Source organism: Balaenoptera borealis (genome assembly GCF_965194805.1).
Source record: "Balaenoptera borealis genome assembly, chromosome: 2".
NCBI classification, from domain to species: domain Eukaryota; kingdom Metazoa; phylum Chordata; class Mammalia; order Artiodactyla; family Balaenopteridae; genus Balaenoptera; species Balaenoptera borealis.
Genome location: NC_138867.1, coordinates 167,563,113 through 167,580,856, shown reverse-complemented (window position 1 = coordinate 167,580,856; position 17,744 = coordinate 167,563,113). Strand labels below are relative to the sequence as shown.

Sequence of the window (17,744 nt, the reverse complement as noted above, 5' to 3'; positions counted from 1 at the left end):
TCAACAAGTATTTATTGGTTAGATGGCAGTTGTTTTGTGGAAACTGACAGCCACAGATAAAATGCCAAATAAGGGCCATTCACATGATTAGGACTGTTCACTTTATTTAATGAGAATCTCCATAGTGATGAGAGACAAGTGAGAGAAATGGCTCTGTGGTTGCTAACAGCAGCAGCCTGAGGCCGGCAGGCCCTGTGAGGCAAAACCTGGACAGCATTCGAATGAGGGGCTAATCGCTGGCTAGAACTTATGCTTTGGGGGGATTTTATTGTAAAGTTTTATTCATTTTAACAGCAAATGCTGAAAATGTTTAAATATGTATTATCCCTTAAAATGTGTAGCTAAAATATAGGAGCTTTGGTTTTCTTGCCATTTTTCCTTTGCTGATTAAAAAAAAAAAACAGGAAATGAAATCTGGTTTATATATAATTTGTCACACATGTAATATATCCAACTTTGTAAGCACTCCAAGTTTTCATTAACTCTGCTGAAATATATTTACATTAAGAAATCTCTCAGCCCTAGTGTCGTTAGTTTCAACCTTCCAAACTTAGTTGTTTTGCTAAAAATGCAGATCAGACCCAGATGGAGGACCAAGCACCCCCATTTGACCTCCTTCCTAATCAAAATCCCATAAATGACAGAAAAGACTTGTTTAATTAAAAGAAGCAAAAAAAAGGGGGGGGAGGAAGAAAAGGAAAGGAAAAAGAAATACATAATGGTAACCAAGAATCTCCAAACATTTGAGAAAAATCAACACCATGATAAAAAGATATCAAATATAACATAGAAGAACTACAACCAGTCAATAGGGAAAGTAAAGACATTATAATAACTATAATTTCTATCTTCAGAGAGATAAGAGAGGATATTTTACCCATAAAAATTAATTGCAAATAGTAAAAACTGAAGATTAAGTTCAAAAATAGGGTGTTGGGACTTCCCTGGTGGTGAAGTGGTTAAGAATCCGCCTGCCGATCCTTTTTGACCCACCTCATAGAGAAATGGAAATAAAAACAAAAATAAACAAATGGGACCTAATGAAACTTAAAAGCTTTTGCACAGCAAAGGAAACCATAAACAAGACGAAAAGACAACCCACAGAATGGGAGAAAATATTTGCAAGTGAAGCAACGGACAAAGGATTAATCTCCAAATTTTACAAGCAGCTCATGCAGCTCAATATCAAAAAAACAAACAACCCAATCCAAAAATGGGCAGAAGGGCTTCCCTGGTGGCGCAGTGGTTGAGAGTCTGCCTGCTAATGCAGGGGACACGGGTTCGAGCCCTGGTCTGGGAAGATCCCACATGTCGCGGAGCAACTAGGCCCGTGAGCCACAATTACTGAGCCTGCGCGTCTGGAGCCTGCGCTCCGCAACAAGAGAGGCCGCGATGGTGAGAGGCCTGCGCACCGCGATGAAGAGTGGCCCCTGCTCGCCGCAACTAGAGAGAGCCCTCACACAGAAACGAAGACCCAACACAGCCATAAATAAATAAATAAATAAATAAATAAATAATTTTAAAAATGGGCAGAAGACCTAAATAGACATTTCTCCAAACAAGATATACAGATAGCCAACAAACACGTAAAAGGATGCTCAACGTCACTAATCATTAGAGAAATGCAAATCAAAACTACAATGAGGTATCACCTCACACCAGTCAGAATGGCCCTCATCAAAAAATCTACAAACAATAAATGCTGGAGAGGGTGTGGAGAAAAGGGAACCCTCTTGCACTGTTGGTGAGAAAGTAAATTGATGCAGCCACTATGGAGAACAGTATGGAGGTTCCTTAGAAAACTAAAAATAGAACTACCATACGACCCAGCAATCCCACTACTGGGCATATACCTTGAGAAAACCATAATTCAAAAAGAGTCATGTACCACAATGTTCATTGCAGCTCTATTTACAATAGCCAGGACATGGAAGCAATCTAAGTGTCCATCAACAGATGAATGGATAAAGAAGATGTGGCACATATATACAATGGAATATTACTCAGCCATAAAAAGAAACGAAATTGAGTTATTTGTAGTGAGGTGGATGGACCTAGAGTCTGTCATACAGAGTGAAGTCAGAAAGAGAAACATAAATACTGTATGCTAACACATATATATGGACTCTAAAAAAAAAAAAAAATGATTCTGAGGAACGCAGGGGCAGGACAGGAATAAAGACGCAGACATAGAGAATGGACTTGAGGACACAGGGAGGGGGAAGCGTAAGCTAGGACGAAGTGAGAGTGTGGCATGGACATATATACACTATCAAATGTAAAATCGATAGCTAGTGGGAAGCAGCCACATAGCACAGGGAGATCAGCTTGGTGCTTTGTGACCACCTAGAGGGGTGGGATAGGGAGGGTGGGAGGGAGACGCAAGAGGGAGGAGATATGGGGATATATGTATATGTATGGCTGATTCACTTTGTTATAAAACAGAAACTAACACACCATTGTAGAGCAATTATACTCCAATTAAGATGTTAAAAAAAAAAAGAATCCGCCTGCCAATGCAGGGGACATGGGTTTGAGCCCTGGTCCGGGAAGATCCCACATGTTGCAGAGCAACTAAGCCCCGTGCGCCACAACTACTGAGCCTGCACTCTAAAGCCCACAAGCCACAACTACTGAGCCTGCACTCTAAAGCCCGCAAGCCACAACTACTGAGCCCTCATGCTACAACTACTGAAGCCTGCTTGCCTAGAGCCCATGCTCTGCAACAAGAGAAGCCACCACAATAAGAAACCCATGCACTGCAACGAAGAGTAGCCCCTGCTCTCCGCAACTAGAGAAAGTCCACACACAGCAACGAAGACCCAATGCAGCCAAAAATAAATAAATTAAATAAATAAATTTTGAAAAATAGGCAAACTGAATTATACCTTTAAAAAAAAAAATAAGGTGTTAGCAGAATACCACAGCTCAGAAGAAACTAGTGACATGAAGATCAAACAAAGGAATTCTCCTAAAGCTAAGTTTGAAGGACAAAAAAATAGAAAATATGAGTTAAAAGTCATGAGATATGAACAGTAGACCCAGAAATTCCAGTATGTGTGTAACAGGAGTACCAAAAGGAAAGAACAGGTAAAATGGAAGTGAAGAAATACTCAAAGAAATAATGGGATGATGGGTGACAATTCAACAGCTGAAGAAAGACATCCATCTTCAGACTAATAGGGTTCATTGAGTGCTAAGCAGAGTGAATGAAAAGTAAAATAGAATTTCAAAAATCTAGACATATTGTGGTAAAATTTTGGAACACCAAGGGTGGAAGGAAAATCCTACTAGCTTCCAAAGAGAGAAAATAGGTTATCCCAATAGAATGAAAATCTGCTTGACATCAGACATCTCCATTATCAACCCTGAATGCTAGAAGAGGGTAGGGCAATTTCTCTAATAATCTGAAGGAAAAATCATTTTTAACCTAGAATCTAATACCCAGCCAAACTAGCATTCAAGTGGGGATGCTAAATAAAGACATCTTCAAGCATGTGTCAGTTCATACTATTTAAAGCTTGCCCCAAAGAATCAAAGAAAGTGGAAGATATAGAATCCAATAAATAGTGGAGGGGGAAGTAAAGTAAAAACTTAGAGTTGGTGCACTAGGTTTAACAAAAAGTTAAATTTCAATCTGGAATTAAAATCTCAAATGAGCTCACTGTGGTAGGGAACTGGTTGCAGGGTTAATGGGAGCAGCTAAGAGGGAAAGAAGTGAAATCATTCTCAGAGTTCATATGATACTGACCGACTGCAAGAACAAATCTTTTACAAAGCATCCAATTATAACTGCCATGCTCTGTAAAAATAACTCAATTTTTGATTTTCAATAAATTGTTCTGATTTACTAAATAATTGGACTAGTAAACCAGGTTTGCTCTTTTAAGCTAATGAACGTGTTTATAAATTTTGTCTTTGAACTCACTCAAGGCCAGAAGTAAGGTGGGGAGTACATCTAAGAATTCATTTAAATTATCACATATCCTTTTCAGTAAATCAGATCATGCTAGGTGGAGAGCTGCCTGGGATGGAAGAGAGATCATATATGATCAGGAACTGTATAGGAAAAGTTGTATCCTGACAGGTTCTCCTAAAGAGAGTGTTGAATTGCTGACGTATGAAAAACTTCTAAAATAACTAATATATATTATATATATTACTAATATATCAACATATTAAGCTTAAAAGAAATCTATCCTTTATCCTTTTAAATCCAATAAAGAAGTTTCTTTTAACTTACAACAACAGGAAGCAGGGAGTGGTAAATTGAACTAATGGCCCCAGTTCTTCACCCTCCCTGCATCCACACCCTTGCCACAGTCTCCTTGTGAGTGAGATCCACTTTCCCACCACTTGACTTTGGGCTCAGCCAATGAGATATTAGCAGCTATGACACAAGCAAAAATTTCAAATGCGTTTGAGTGGTCAGGTGTGCCCTCTCTCAGGTGCCTGTGATGAGTATGTCCCTGTTAGTCCCAGGAGGAGGGTGAGAGTCCCAGGAAGAATGAAACGGAGCCACACAAGCCAATTTGCAAACTAATCAGTAGGAAATACTTATTACTGTATGTCATTGACATGTAGGGATGTTTTGTTAAGCAGCTTAACTGTGGCAATAGCTAACTGATACTGAACAGGTGTCAGGTGTCACTGCAGCAGATGTAGGGAGTAATTCCTGAGTCACTGCCTATTAACATGACTTCTCCCACTGTAGATAGAACATTCCACTATGGTAAAAAGTCACCACTTCTAGGAATGTTGTGGTGACAAAGACACTCTCATATGCTGCTGGTGGGAGGGTAAATGGGTTCCTTTTAGAGAGCAATTTGGGCATAGATATCAAGATTCTTAAAAATGCTCACATCTACTGACCCAGTAATTTCACTTTTGAATATTGATCCTAAAGGAGTAATCTTAAATAAGGGGAAAAGCTTTGTGCACAAGGGTAATGTGGGTTATAACAGAAAGAATTTACTGCACATTACTCCACTAAGGTTTTCACATGCATTTTCTTATTCTATGCTCACAACATGCTCTCTGTAGAGGCTCAGAGAGATTGAGTCACTTTCCCTTCAAACCCAGAATGCTGTTTCCAGGGCCCATTGTTCTAACCTCCACGCATACTGCCTAAAACAGCCAAAAGAAAGTATACTATTCACTCATATTCTGGATTATTATGCAACCATTTAAAAATGCACAATAATTTTGTTCTTTTTGATGCAATGGTAAATGGGATTGTTTCCTTAATTTCTCTTTCTGATAGTTCATTGTTAGTGTATAGAAACGCAACAAATTTCAGTATGTTAATTTTGTAACCTGCAACTTTACCAAATTTATTGATGAGCTCTAGTAGTTTTCTGGTGGCATCTTTAGGATTTTCTATGTACAGTATCATGTCATCTGCAAAGAGTGACAGTTTTGCTTCTTCCTTTCCCACTTAGATTCCTTTTATTTCTTTTTCTTCCCTGATTGCTGTGGCTAGGACTTCCAGAACTATGTTGAATAAAAGTGGTGAGAATAGGCATCGTTGTCCTATTCCTGATCTTAGAGGAAATGCTTTCAGCTTTTCACCACTGAGTATGATGTTAGCTGTGGGTTTGTTATCTGTGGCCTTTATTATGTTGAGGTATGTTTCCTCTATGCTCACTTTCTGGAGAGTTTTTATCATAAATGGACTTTGAATTTTGTCAAAATCAAAAGCTTTTTCTGCATCTATTGTGATGATCATATGGTTTTTATTCTTCAATTTGTTAATGTGGTGTATCACATTAATTGATTTGTGGATATTAAAAATTCCTTGCATCCCTGGGAATACCTAAGAATAGACCTACCTAAGGAGGTAAAGGACCTGTACTCGGAAAAGTATAAGAAACTGATGAAATAAATTGACACAAACAGATGGAAGGATAAACCATGTTCTTGGATTAGAAGAATTAATATTGTTAAAATGACCATACTACCCAAGGCAATCTACAGATTCAATGCAATTCCTATCAAAATACCAATGGCATTTTTCACAAAACTAGAACAAATAATTTTAAAATTTGTATGGAAGCACAAAAAACCCCGAATAGCCAAAATATCTTGAGAAAGAAGAACAGAGCTAGAGGAATCACACTCCCTGACTTCAGACTATACTACAACACTACAGTAAGCAAAACAGAATGGTACTGGCACAGAAACAGACCCATAGATCAATGGAACAGAATAGAGACCCCAGAAATAAATCCACGCACTTATGGTCAATTAATCTACAACAAAGAAGGCAAAAATATACAATGGAGAAAAGACAGTCTCTTCAATAAGTGGTGCTCAGGACTTCCCTGGTGGCGCAGTGGTTGAGAATCTGCCTGCTAATGCAGGGGACACGGGTTCGAGCCCTGGTCTGGGAAGATCCCACATGCCGCGGAGCAACTAGGCCCATGAGCCACAACTACTGAGCCTGCGCATCTGGAGCCTGTGCTCCGCAACAAGAGAGGCCAGGATAGTGAGAGGCCCGCGCACCGTGATGAAGAGCGGCCCCCGCTTGCCACAACTAGAGACAGCCCTCGCACAGAAATGAAGACCCAACACAGTCAAAAATTAATTAATTCATTAATTAATTTAAAATAATAATAATAATAATTTAAAAAAAAAGAATCTGCCTGCCAATGCAGGGGACACGGGTTCGAGCCCTGGTCCAGGAAGATCCCACATGCTGTGGAGCAACTAAGCCCGTGCGCCACAACTACTGAGCCTGTGCTCTAGAGCCCGTGAGCCACAACTACTGAAGCCTGAGCACCTAGAGCCTGTGCTCCGCAACAAGAGAAGCCACCGCAATGAGAAGCCCACGCACCACAATGAAGAGTAGCTCCCGCTCGCCACAACTAGAAAAAGCCCGCATGCAGCAACAAAGACCCAACACAGCCAAAAATAAATAAATAAATTTATCAAAAAAAAAAATTGGGACTTCCCTTGTGGTTAACAATCCACCTGCCAATGCAGGGGACACAGGTTTGAGCCCTGGTCCGGGAAGATCCCACATGCTGCAGAGCAACTAAGCCTGTGCGTCACAACTACTGAGCCTGCGCTCTAGGGCCTGCGAGCCACAACTACTGAAGCCCACATGCCTAGAGCCCGTGCTCCGCAACAAGAGAAGCCACCACAATGAGAAGCCCACACACTGCAAAGAAGAGTAGCCCCTGCTCACCACAACTAGAGAAAGACTGCGCTCAGCAACAAAGACCCAACGCAGACCAAAAAAAATAAAATATAAAATAAATAAATAAATCTTAAAAAAAAGATAAGTGGTGCTGGAAAAACTGGACAGCCACATGTAAAAGAATAAAATTAGAACATTCTCTAACACCATATAAAAAATGAACTCACGATGGATTAAAGACCTAAATATAAGGCCAAATACTATAAAACTCCTAGAAGAAAACATAGGCAGAACACTTTTTGACATAAATTGTAGGAATATTTTTTTGGATCTGTCTCCTAAAGCAAAGGAAATAAAAGCAAAAATAAACAAATGGGACCCAATTAAACTTAAAAGCTTTTGCACAGCAAAGGAAACCACCAACAAAATGAAAAGATAACCTAATGAATGGGAGAAAATATTTGCAAATGATATGACCTATAAGGGGTTAATATCCAACATATTAACCCCTAATACAACAGCTCATAAAACTCAACATCAAAAAAAAAAAACTGATTTTAAAATGGACAGAACTGAATAGACATTTTTCCAAAAAGGAAATGCAGATGGCCAACAGGCACATGAAAAGATCCTCAACATCACTAATCATCAGAGAAATGTAAATCAAAACCACAATTATATATATCACCTCACACCTGTCAGAATGGCTATCATCAAAAAGACCAAAGATAACAAATGTCGACGAGGATGTGGAGAAAAGGGAACCCTTGTACACTGTTGGTGGGAGTGTAAAGTGGTGCAGCCACTGTGAAAAACAGTATGGAGGTTTCTCAAGAAACTAAAAATAGAAATACAATATGACCCAGCAATTCTACTCCTGGGTATATATATGAAAAAAAACACTAATTCAAAAAGATACATGCACCACAATGTTCATAGCAGCATTATTTACAATCGCAAAGATATGGAAGCAACCTAAGTGTCCATCAACAGATGAATGGATCAAGAAGATGTGGCGTATATATACAATGGAATACTACTCAGCCATTAAAAAGGAATGAAATATTACCATTTGCAGCAAAATGGATGGACTTGGACGTTCTTATGCTAGGTGAAATAAGTCTGACAGAGAAAGACAAATACTGTATGATATCATTTATATGTGGAATCTAAAAAATACAATAAGCTAGTGAATATAACAAAAAAGAAGTAGACTCACAGATATAGAGAACAAACTAGTGGTTACCATTGGGAAGAGGGAAGGGGGAAGGAGCATTACAGGGGATTAAGAGGTACAAACTGTTCTAAAAAGTACACAATCATTTTTTAAATACTTTGAAAATACATTATGATATAAGGCAGTATATTATAGAAAAAATATAGAAAGCAAATTAACTGCCTGAAATCCTTCTTAGAATAGGGCAGAGTTTAAATACACTAATAAGTAAAAAATATATATATAAAATTGAACATATGTGCAAATTAAAACTATAAGATATTACTACACACACACTAAGATGTTCACATTAAAAAGATGTATAGGGGCTTCCCTGGTGGCGCAGTGGTTGAGAATCTGCCTGCCAATGAAGGGGATGCGGGTTCGAGCCCTGGTCTGGGAAGATCCCACATGCCGCGGAGCAACTCGGCCCGTGAGCCACAATTACTGAGCCTGCGCGTCTGGAGCCTGTGCTCCGCAACGAGAGGCCGTGATAGTGAGAGCCCCGCGCACCGCGATGAAGAGTGGCCCCCGCTTGCCACAACTAGAGAAAGCCCTCGCACAGAAACGAAGACCCAACACAGCCATACATACATACATACATAAATAAAAGAATGTAAGCAGACAAGAATCTCATGAAAAATATTTTTTAAAAAAGATGTATAAATTGATACAAGTATTGTGGAAAAGTTTGACAGCTTCTTATACTGTTAAACGTTCTCTTACCTTATGACCCAGCAATTCCACCCCTAGGTATTGACCCAAGAGAAATGAAAACATGTGTCCACACAAATCCTGTACAAGAATGTTGATTGCAACTTTATTCATAATAGAAAAAATTGAAACAACTCAAATGCTCCTCAACAAGAAAATGGATAAACAAATTGTGGTATATTCATACGATGGAACACTACTTGACAATTTTAAAAAGGAATGGTTTACTGATACAAGCAAAAACAAGGAAGAACCTTAAAAACAGTGTTTTGAGCTAAAGGAATCAGATCCAAAAGAGTACATACTTTATGATACATTAATATGAAGTTCAAACCAGGAAAAAAAAAAACTAATCTTTTGGAATAGAAATCAGAATAGTGGTTGCTTGGGGAGCAGGATGGGGGCAGGGGGGAGATGGATACACTGGAAAGGGGCTGATGGAAATTTTTCTAGAGTGATGACAATGTTCTGTATCTTGATTGGGGAGTTGGCTACACAGATATATAAAAATTTGTCAAAAATCATCTATCTATACACTTAAGATCTGTGCATTTGACTGAACTATACCTCAATTTTAAAATGTATATGTGTGGAGTTGGATATGGTATCCGGCTGAAGCTGAGGGACAGACAGGCCCATCTGTGGAGCTGGACAGCCCCCAACACACAGCGGGCTCTCAGCAGACAGAGCTCGGTGCTCTCGTGAAGAGTCTGGAACACTTTTCGTGGGGTTCAGGGTCTGGGCCCATCTCTAGATTTTTCTGAGGGCCCAGACGAATCATAGGAAAGAACTTCAGCTGGGCTCACAATCACATTGAAACATGTCTGCTGCATGGGAGGGAAGGAGGCTGAAGAAGGCAGGTGAGCAGAGGGAACAACAGGGCATGTGCTGGCGAGCAGAGTATCAGTAGCAGGAGGTTGGCCCTGAACCCTCCTGGGCAGCCCTGCCTGGAGTCCCATGGGCCCTGGGGAGGCAGGGTGGAGTCCCCCTTCACTGGCTGCTCTGTTCAAGGAACCTCCTTCCCACCTTGGCTCGCCAAGAGTCTTATGTAACTCTGCAGTTCCAGCAATCTATACCTTCTGAGAGGTGAACGTGGGCCAGGCAGGCTTTTCTCAGCTCTGTCATAGAAGAGAGATGCATGGGAAGGTCCTGGGAGCTGGCCCTGCCACAGGTGCTAAAGAAGTGGACACCATGGGGCCCACACAGAGCCTGAAAATAGCATCAGTGGAGCAGCAGGTCATGGCAGGGGCCCCGACCCGGGAGGGCAGAGTGAGCAGAGGCCAGAGGAGCAGGAACAGGGCACCAAAAGGCCATGGCCCCCTCACAGGATGGCAGACACCCTCCACACCCCACAGAGGCCAAGAGGGACAAAGGCAGGGGGCCTGAGGGCTGCTGCCTGCAGGTAAAAACACCTGGGGACATGCCTTAGCCAAAACGCACAGGTGACAACCTAGAGGCAACTAGAGTTATTCAAGTAAGACCCATTGAAGGCCATTAAAATACTGAGGGGCATGGCCCGCCTAGGATCCTGGGCTGCAGCTTGAGCAGGTGAAGGCTCCAAGCCGCCACATGCACATGTCAACATCAACAAGATGGGACTTGGCTGATGCAACCTGGGACTCTGAGCTTATATCCAGAACACCTCAGCTGTGCAGGAATATGTGCAGAAACACTGGGTCAAAACATGGCAAAACATCAATAGCAATTGTCTCTCGTCTCTTGGCCATACCCTGGAACCAGTCCACCCCTGTGTGTCTTCCCATGAACAGGAGACTTTCCCAAGTGGCCTCCAAATGGGTAGGCAAGTCACAGCCATTATAGCAAATAACTCATATTAATTTTGCATACGATCTTAATTTGTATATTTTTGTGATTTATTTTGGCATTGTTATGAGTTTGATTCTCAGGGAGTTTTGTTGTTACAACCCTTGTGTCTTTTGTCACAAAACAATGATAATATTTGCTAGACAATATATGGAATTTATTTTTGATTGGTAATAATGAAATATGTATTTTTTAAAAGTGATTTTCCCTTTCTCTGTAATGTGTTGGTACTTTATAAATTTATAATAAAAGAAAAACCTTGAAATGTATCTATGGATGTGTGATTACATATAGAACAGTGACTGTCAAATGTTTTTGCCTCAGGATACATTTATACTCTTAAAAAAATACATTGCAGACGCCCTAAATAACTTTTGTTTATGTGAGTTATATCTATCAATTTTAACTGTATTAGTAAAACTGAGGAGATTTTGAAGTATTTATTTATTTATTTTAAAATATCAATAATAAACCCAGTACATGTTAATATAAATAACACTTTTATGAAAAATAACTATGTCTTCTAAAAATTTAGTGAGAAGGGTGGCATTGTTTTACATTTACAAACCTCTTTAATGTCTGGCTTAGTAGAAGACAGCTGGATTCTCAGATCTGCCTCAGCCTTCAATCTGTTGCAATGTCACACAACATGGAGTCTCTGGAAAATTCCACTGTATACTCCTGGGAGAAACAGTGAAAAAAGGCAAATGGCATCTTAGTGTTATTAGGAAAATAGTTTTGGCCACATTTGAGAACTAATAGAGAGTATAATCACAACTATATAAAAACAGACAAGTAAAAATGCCTGATTAAAAGTGTCATGATGCCACTTGGTGGTATCTCTAATTATTGCACTTCCTGGTTACCACACTTGTGTGTACGCATGGAGTGTATGGAGTGTATGTGCGTGTGTGTGGTGGAGTATGTGCGTGTGTGTGTGTTCACATAGGTCGTATGTGTGATGTGTATTGTGTGTGCGTGTGATACAAGTGTGTGGGTGGGTGGTATGTGACATATGTGAGGTTGTGGCATGTGTGCATGTGTTGCATGTGTGTGGTGTGTGTGCATGTATTGTATATCTAGGTGTCTGTGTGTGCATGCATGTATGTGGTGTCTGTGTATGCACATGCACCATGTCTATAGTCTGCATGTTTGTGGTATGTGTGCCTGCAGTGTGTACTGCTGGGGTGCACGTGGTGTGTGTATGTGGTGTGTGTGCATGTGGTGTGTGTGTTGTGTGTGTACATGGGAGAACAGAATTACTCTTTCACTGTCTTCTGCATGTGTGCCTGGTCCTTTGCTAGTTGCTCTACTGTTTAAAAAACTCCTATTAAATTGCCAAGCACAGCTCCAGGTAGGTAGGTATAAGCAATCAAGAGACATTCATTGCTGTCCACCAGCTTCGTGAATCAGGCATTATCTCCATTGACAAGGAAGCCTTTTGGAGATAAAGTACTTGCTCAAGGTTCCACACCTAGTGAGTGGTGAGCCCAGGATTCAGACCTAGGTCTTCTGATCAACTAGGAATTTAATCATCTGTACTAATGATTACCTCTAAGTTATAAAAATCATCTACACGGTATGATCCAAAATGTGCTAAAAGGCAAACAAATTTCTGAATGAAAATAGTATGACAGGGGCTTCCCTGGTGGTGCAGTGGTTAAGAATCCGCCTGCCAATGCAGGGGTCACGGGTTTGAGCCCTGGTCCAGGAAGATCCCACATGCCGCGGAACAACTAAGCCCGTGCGCCACAACTACTGAGCCTGTGCTCCAGAGCCCGTGAGCCACAACTACTGAGCCCGCGTGCCACAACTACTGAAGCCCGCATGCCTAGAGCCCGTGCTCCACAACAAGAGAAGCCATCACAATGGGAAGCCCGCGCACCACAACGAAGAGTGGCCCCCGCTCACCGCAACTAGAGAAAGCCTGTGCACAGCAACAAAAGACCCAACGCAGCCAAAATAAATAAATAAATAAATAATAAAATAAATAAATTTATTTTTAAAAAAATAGTATGACAGCATCACCTGGGCATTTTCTCTGCTCCATTACCCTTTCCACTGATGTGTGGGCACATATCTAGGCTCTGTGCATAAATGAAAAGACATTAACGAGCACCTACTGGGCACCAATTGTATGCACGATATTTTCACATTCAAGTATAAATGTAACAAGTACAAATTCTCAGTCTCAAAGTTACATGTTCAAAACCTAACGCTCTATTTTTCATAATGCAATCTGAATTTCTGATTCCAGTTTCTGTACACCTCATCTAGTCCCCTGAAGGAAAACTCAGTCCCATCTAAGGTTACTCAGACATTTCAGGCAGATCCATCCCACCCTGTCCCCCTTTCCTCAGGTGGAGCCCCGGCTGCAAGGAGATGGATGCCTGATCCCAGCTCCACCAGCATCCTCCAAGGCAGCACAAGATGGACTGGTATCTGCTGGTATCTGTGCCCACTGCATCCCCTGAAGCTCACCCCCAGCCATGGCCACCTGCTGGGGAAGCACTCTTCGTGTTTTGTCACCACTGAGAACGTCCCTGAGGTTCTCTCTCAAGAGACCCAGGCTGTTCAGCTGCTCTCCCTGTCCCCAGCCCTTGGGGTGCTGGGGTGCTGGATTGCTGGGACCCTGCAGCCAGCAGGCTTTCCAGGCTCATGGCACTTCTTGCACACACTCACAGCCCACACACAGTCCCGCCAGGCTCCCAGTCAGTGGACTTATCTCTCAGCTCCTACATCAGCCTGCAATCTTCCCCACTCAGTTCTTCACACAGAAAAATGTTTAGACAAGAGTCCTTCAGGATTAGCCTAAGCAAATCAAAAAAAAAAAAACAACTTGATTTTCAAATTAGTCTTTCCTCGGTTGTAAGTTCTTTTTTTTTTTTAATTTATTTTATCTATTTATTTTGGCTGCGTTGGGTCTTCATTGCTGCGCGCGGGCTTTCTCTAGTTGCAGCGAGTGGGGGCTACTCTTCGTTGCGGTGCGGGGGCTTCTCATTGCGGTGGCTTCTCTTGTTGTGGAGCATGGGCTCTAGGCACCTGGGCTTCAGTAGTTGTGGCACGTGGCTCAGTAGTTGTGGCTCGTGGGCTCTAGAGTACAGGCTCAGTAGTTGTGGCACATGGGCTTAGTTGCTCCGAGGCATGTGGGATCTTTCCGGACCAGGGCTCGAACCCATGTCCCCTACATTGGCAGGCGGATTCTTAACCACTGCGCCACCAGGGAAGCCCGTAAGTTCTTTAAATCCATTTTGAAACTCAGCTGACTTTGTGTTATATCTGGATCTGAGACCTCAGTGTCCTACCTTTGTTGGGCCTGGAAGAGGCCTGAGAAAGCCCTCAAGGATCACAGTGAGAACAGTGAGGTAAGAACAGTAATTAACATGCACAGGGCTGGCTGGGTGCCAACTCAACCCAAAACATACACATGGAGAAGTGGAGAAATGGGGAGCCAGACCTTTGTTGGCCAGCTCACTCACCATTCTCTTGTCCCCACACCCCTAAGAGAAGGAAGGACTTGCTTCCATGCCTCATGCCAGCTCCCCAGTGCAGCTGGCCAAGAGCCCCCGGTCCTCACTAGTGCAGGTCTGGAGGGGCCCACATTCCTCACATGAGTAGGAGAGTAAAGGCCACAGGGATATAAGCAGCAGTTCTCAACAGAATCCCTGGGGAGCTAGTAAATATGCACATTCCTGGGCCCCGCCCCCAGAGATTTGATTCAGGGGGTCTCCAGCGGAGCCTGAGCATCCGCATTCCCAACAAGCTCCCAAGTGATGCTAATGTCCCGGTCCAGGACCACAGCGAGAGCACTGATACAAAGGACCCAGTGGCTTGAGGGAAGGGGACAGAGGCCCACCATCAGAGCAGGTGGCTCCAGGAGAGGCAGACTTCAGAGAGGAAACAAAAATAGCTTTGAGAGAAACACGAGAAATACTGTAATGAGAACCCTTAAGAAGATAGTTATGTCTATGTAGGTAGATAGAGATAGAGACAGAAATTAGATATAGATTTGGAATAGATATATTCCAAAATCTTTGTTTTTTCTTATTGTTTCTTTGTGATATCTTCTTGACTCTCCTTAAGAGTTCTCATTACAATTATTTTTTAGATTTTTGTTACAATTTTAACTTTATTTATACATTTTTATATATTTGTATACTTTATATTTTATTTTATTTTATTTTATTTTATTTATTTTTATTTTTGGCTGCGTTGGGTCTTCGTTTATGTGCGAGGGCTTTCTCTAGCTGCGGCAAGCAGGGGCCACTCTTCATCATGGTGTGCGGGCCTCTCACTATCGCGGCCTCTCTTGTTGCGGAGCACAGGCTCCAGACGCACAGGCTCCAGACGCGCAGGCTCAGTAGTTGTGACTCACGGGCCTAGTTGCTCCGCGGCATGTGGGATCTTCCCAGACCAGGGCTTGAACCCATGTCCCCTGCATTGGCAGGCAGATTCTCAACCACTGCACCACCAGGGAAGCCCTATATTTTATTTTTTAATACAGTTTTTATTCTATATACATACATACATAACATATATACATACATTCAAATTATAAAATTCAGTAGAGGTAATGTAAAATAAAATGGATGCGGCTGGCAACATAATTCATGATCCAAAGGTCAAAAAGAAGAGCTAACATTATCATGATTATCACTCCCTTGCATACACCCCAAACTCCTGCCCCTCCTCACTTCCTTGAACTCTCTTGATGAAACCTTAACCATGTTAAATCCAACTCTCCAGCAGAAGATGGCTGGGAAAATCACAAGCCACATGGACCTGACGGGCTTCACTCCAATTCCAGACCGTGAACCTCAAGAGGCAATTTGTCCTGCCCAGGTCACGTTGCATTTCCCTGGTCTGTCCAATCCCCAGTCTCCAGAGGCTGTTTCACACTTTCCCCTCTCTTCCCAAACCCCCAATATTCTGCCTTTGCCAGCCCCCTTCCACCAGAGTCTGTCCAACTTTTCTACCTTCCACCCACTCCCTGAGATGGACTGTCCAGGCTGCCACCCACAGACAGTCCCTCCTTACCTATTCAAGTGCCCTGTTCCAACAACATTGCTCTCTCTCTGCTACATCATCAGTTCTCATTCTTTCATTCTACTAGATCTTCTTCAACAGTATATAAAAATGCTGTTACCTCTCCCAGCTGAAAAGAACCAGCAAAAACACCCTAGTCTTTTTTGTTTGTTTTGTTTTGTTTTTCGGGGTTTTTATTTTGGCCACGCAGCACAGCATGAGGGATCTTAGTTCCCCGACCAGGGATTGAACCCACACCCACTGCAGTGGAAGCAAGGAGTCTTAACCACTGGACCACCAGGGAAGTCCCCAAAACACCCTAGTCTTGAACTTACTTCTGCTGCCAACATTTGTCCCATTTCTTGTCTATACTTGTCTCAAACTCCTCCCCACCCACCATCTCTCTTTAACTCACTTCAACCAGGCTTTTGCACACAGCAGTAATAAATTTCTCTCCTCAAGGTTACAGATCATTTCCACCTAGATCCAATGGCCTGTCCTCATCTTACTGTCCCATCTTGGTCACCCCCTCCTCCTTGTAACATTTTCATCCTTGGGTTCCAGGATACCATCTCCTGGAACTCCTTCCACCCCCTGAACATTTCTTCTCTGTCTCCTTTGCTGGTTCCTCTTCCTCTCCATGACCTTCTTTTCCCTCTATCTACTTGCCTTCCCTGGGGATATCCACATCTCCTCCCACATCTTCCCAGCAAATAGAAAACCATATGGGACTGGTTCTGGCCAATAGACTGAGCAGAAGAGATGGGTCACTTCCCAGCAAAGCCTGGCATACAACTCTCCAGCTGTCTTTTCTCCTGCTGCAGCTATATAGAGAAATCCTCATGTTGACGTGTGGGACCAAATAACCAAAGCAGCCTGATCACTGAGTCAGTCTATAAGACAGGTGTCCTGGAAGTGAGCCCAGACCTGCATCAAGCTTCATATCATTGAGCAATAAACATCTGTTTGTCAGCCACTGGGATTTGGGAGCTATTTGTTACCAAGGCAGAAGCCTAGCCTATCCTGAGCAATAAAGTTACCTCATCCAGTTTTATAGCTTTAAATACTATCTCTATGCCAATAACTCCCAAATTTGTAGATTCAGCCAAATTTGTCTCCTGGATTCTAGACTCAAATATCCAACTACCTACTCAACATCTCCACTTGGGATGTTAGACTTCTCAAACTTAACATATTCAAAACCAAATTCTTGGGTTTCCCTGGTGGCGCAGTGGTTAAGAATCTGCCTGCCAAAACAGGGAACATAGGTTCAAGCCTTGGTCCGGGATGATCCCACATGCCTTTGAACAACTAAGCCCATGTGCCACAACTACTGAGCCTGCACTCTGAAGCCCACATGCCACAACTACTGAGCCCACGTGCCACAACTACTGAAGCCCACACGCCTAGAGCCCATGCTCCGCAACAAGAGAAGCCACCGCAATGAGAAGCACGTGCACCACAGCGAAGAGTAACCCCCGCTCGCTGCAACTAGAGAAAGCCCGCGCACAGCAACAAAGACCCAACGCAGCCAAAAATTAAATAAATAAATTTATTTATTTTTTAATTATTGATTTACTCTCATAGCATTCCGCATTTCAGCTGGTGGCAACTCTACTAACCATTAGAGTCCACTGCTACCAACCTCCACAGCTACCACCCTGATCCCAGCCCCTATCACCTACTGTTAAAGAAGCACTTCCTATTAGGTCTCCTGCTTCTACCTTTACAATCTATTCCTATACAATCTATACTTGTACAGTCTATGCCTAATATGTTAGCCAGAGAGATCCTCTGATTTTTTTATGAATCTATACTACAAAG

The 17,744-nt window shown here is 42.3% G+C and overlaps 1 long non-coding RNA gene across 1 annotated transcript in view; it reads right to left on the bottom strand.

The window, feature by feature from the left end:
* Window positions 1-15,386, bottom strand: part of LOC309623046 — a 30,716-nt gene extending 15,330 nt beyond the window's left edge. The window contains exon 1 of the long non-coding RNA XR_014241252.1: window positions 11,464-15,386. This is a non-coding gene — a long non-coding RNA (uncharacterized lncRNA). The remainder of the gene's footprint in view (window positions 1-11,463) is intronic.
* Window positions 15,387-17,744: the final 2,358 nt, after the last annotated feature.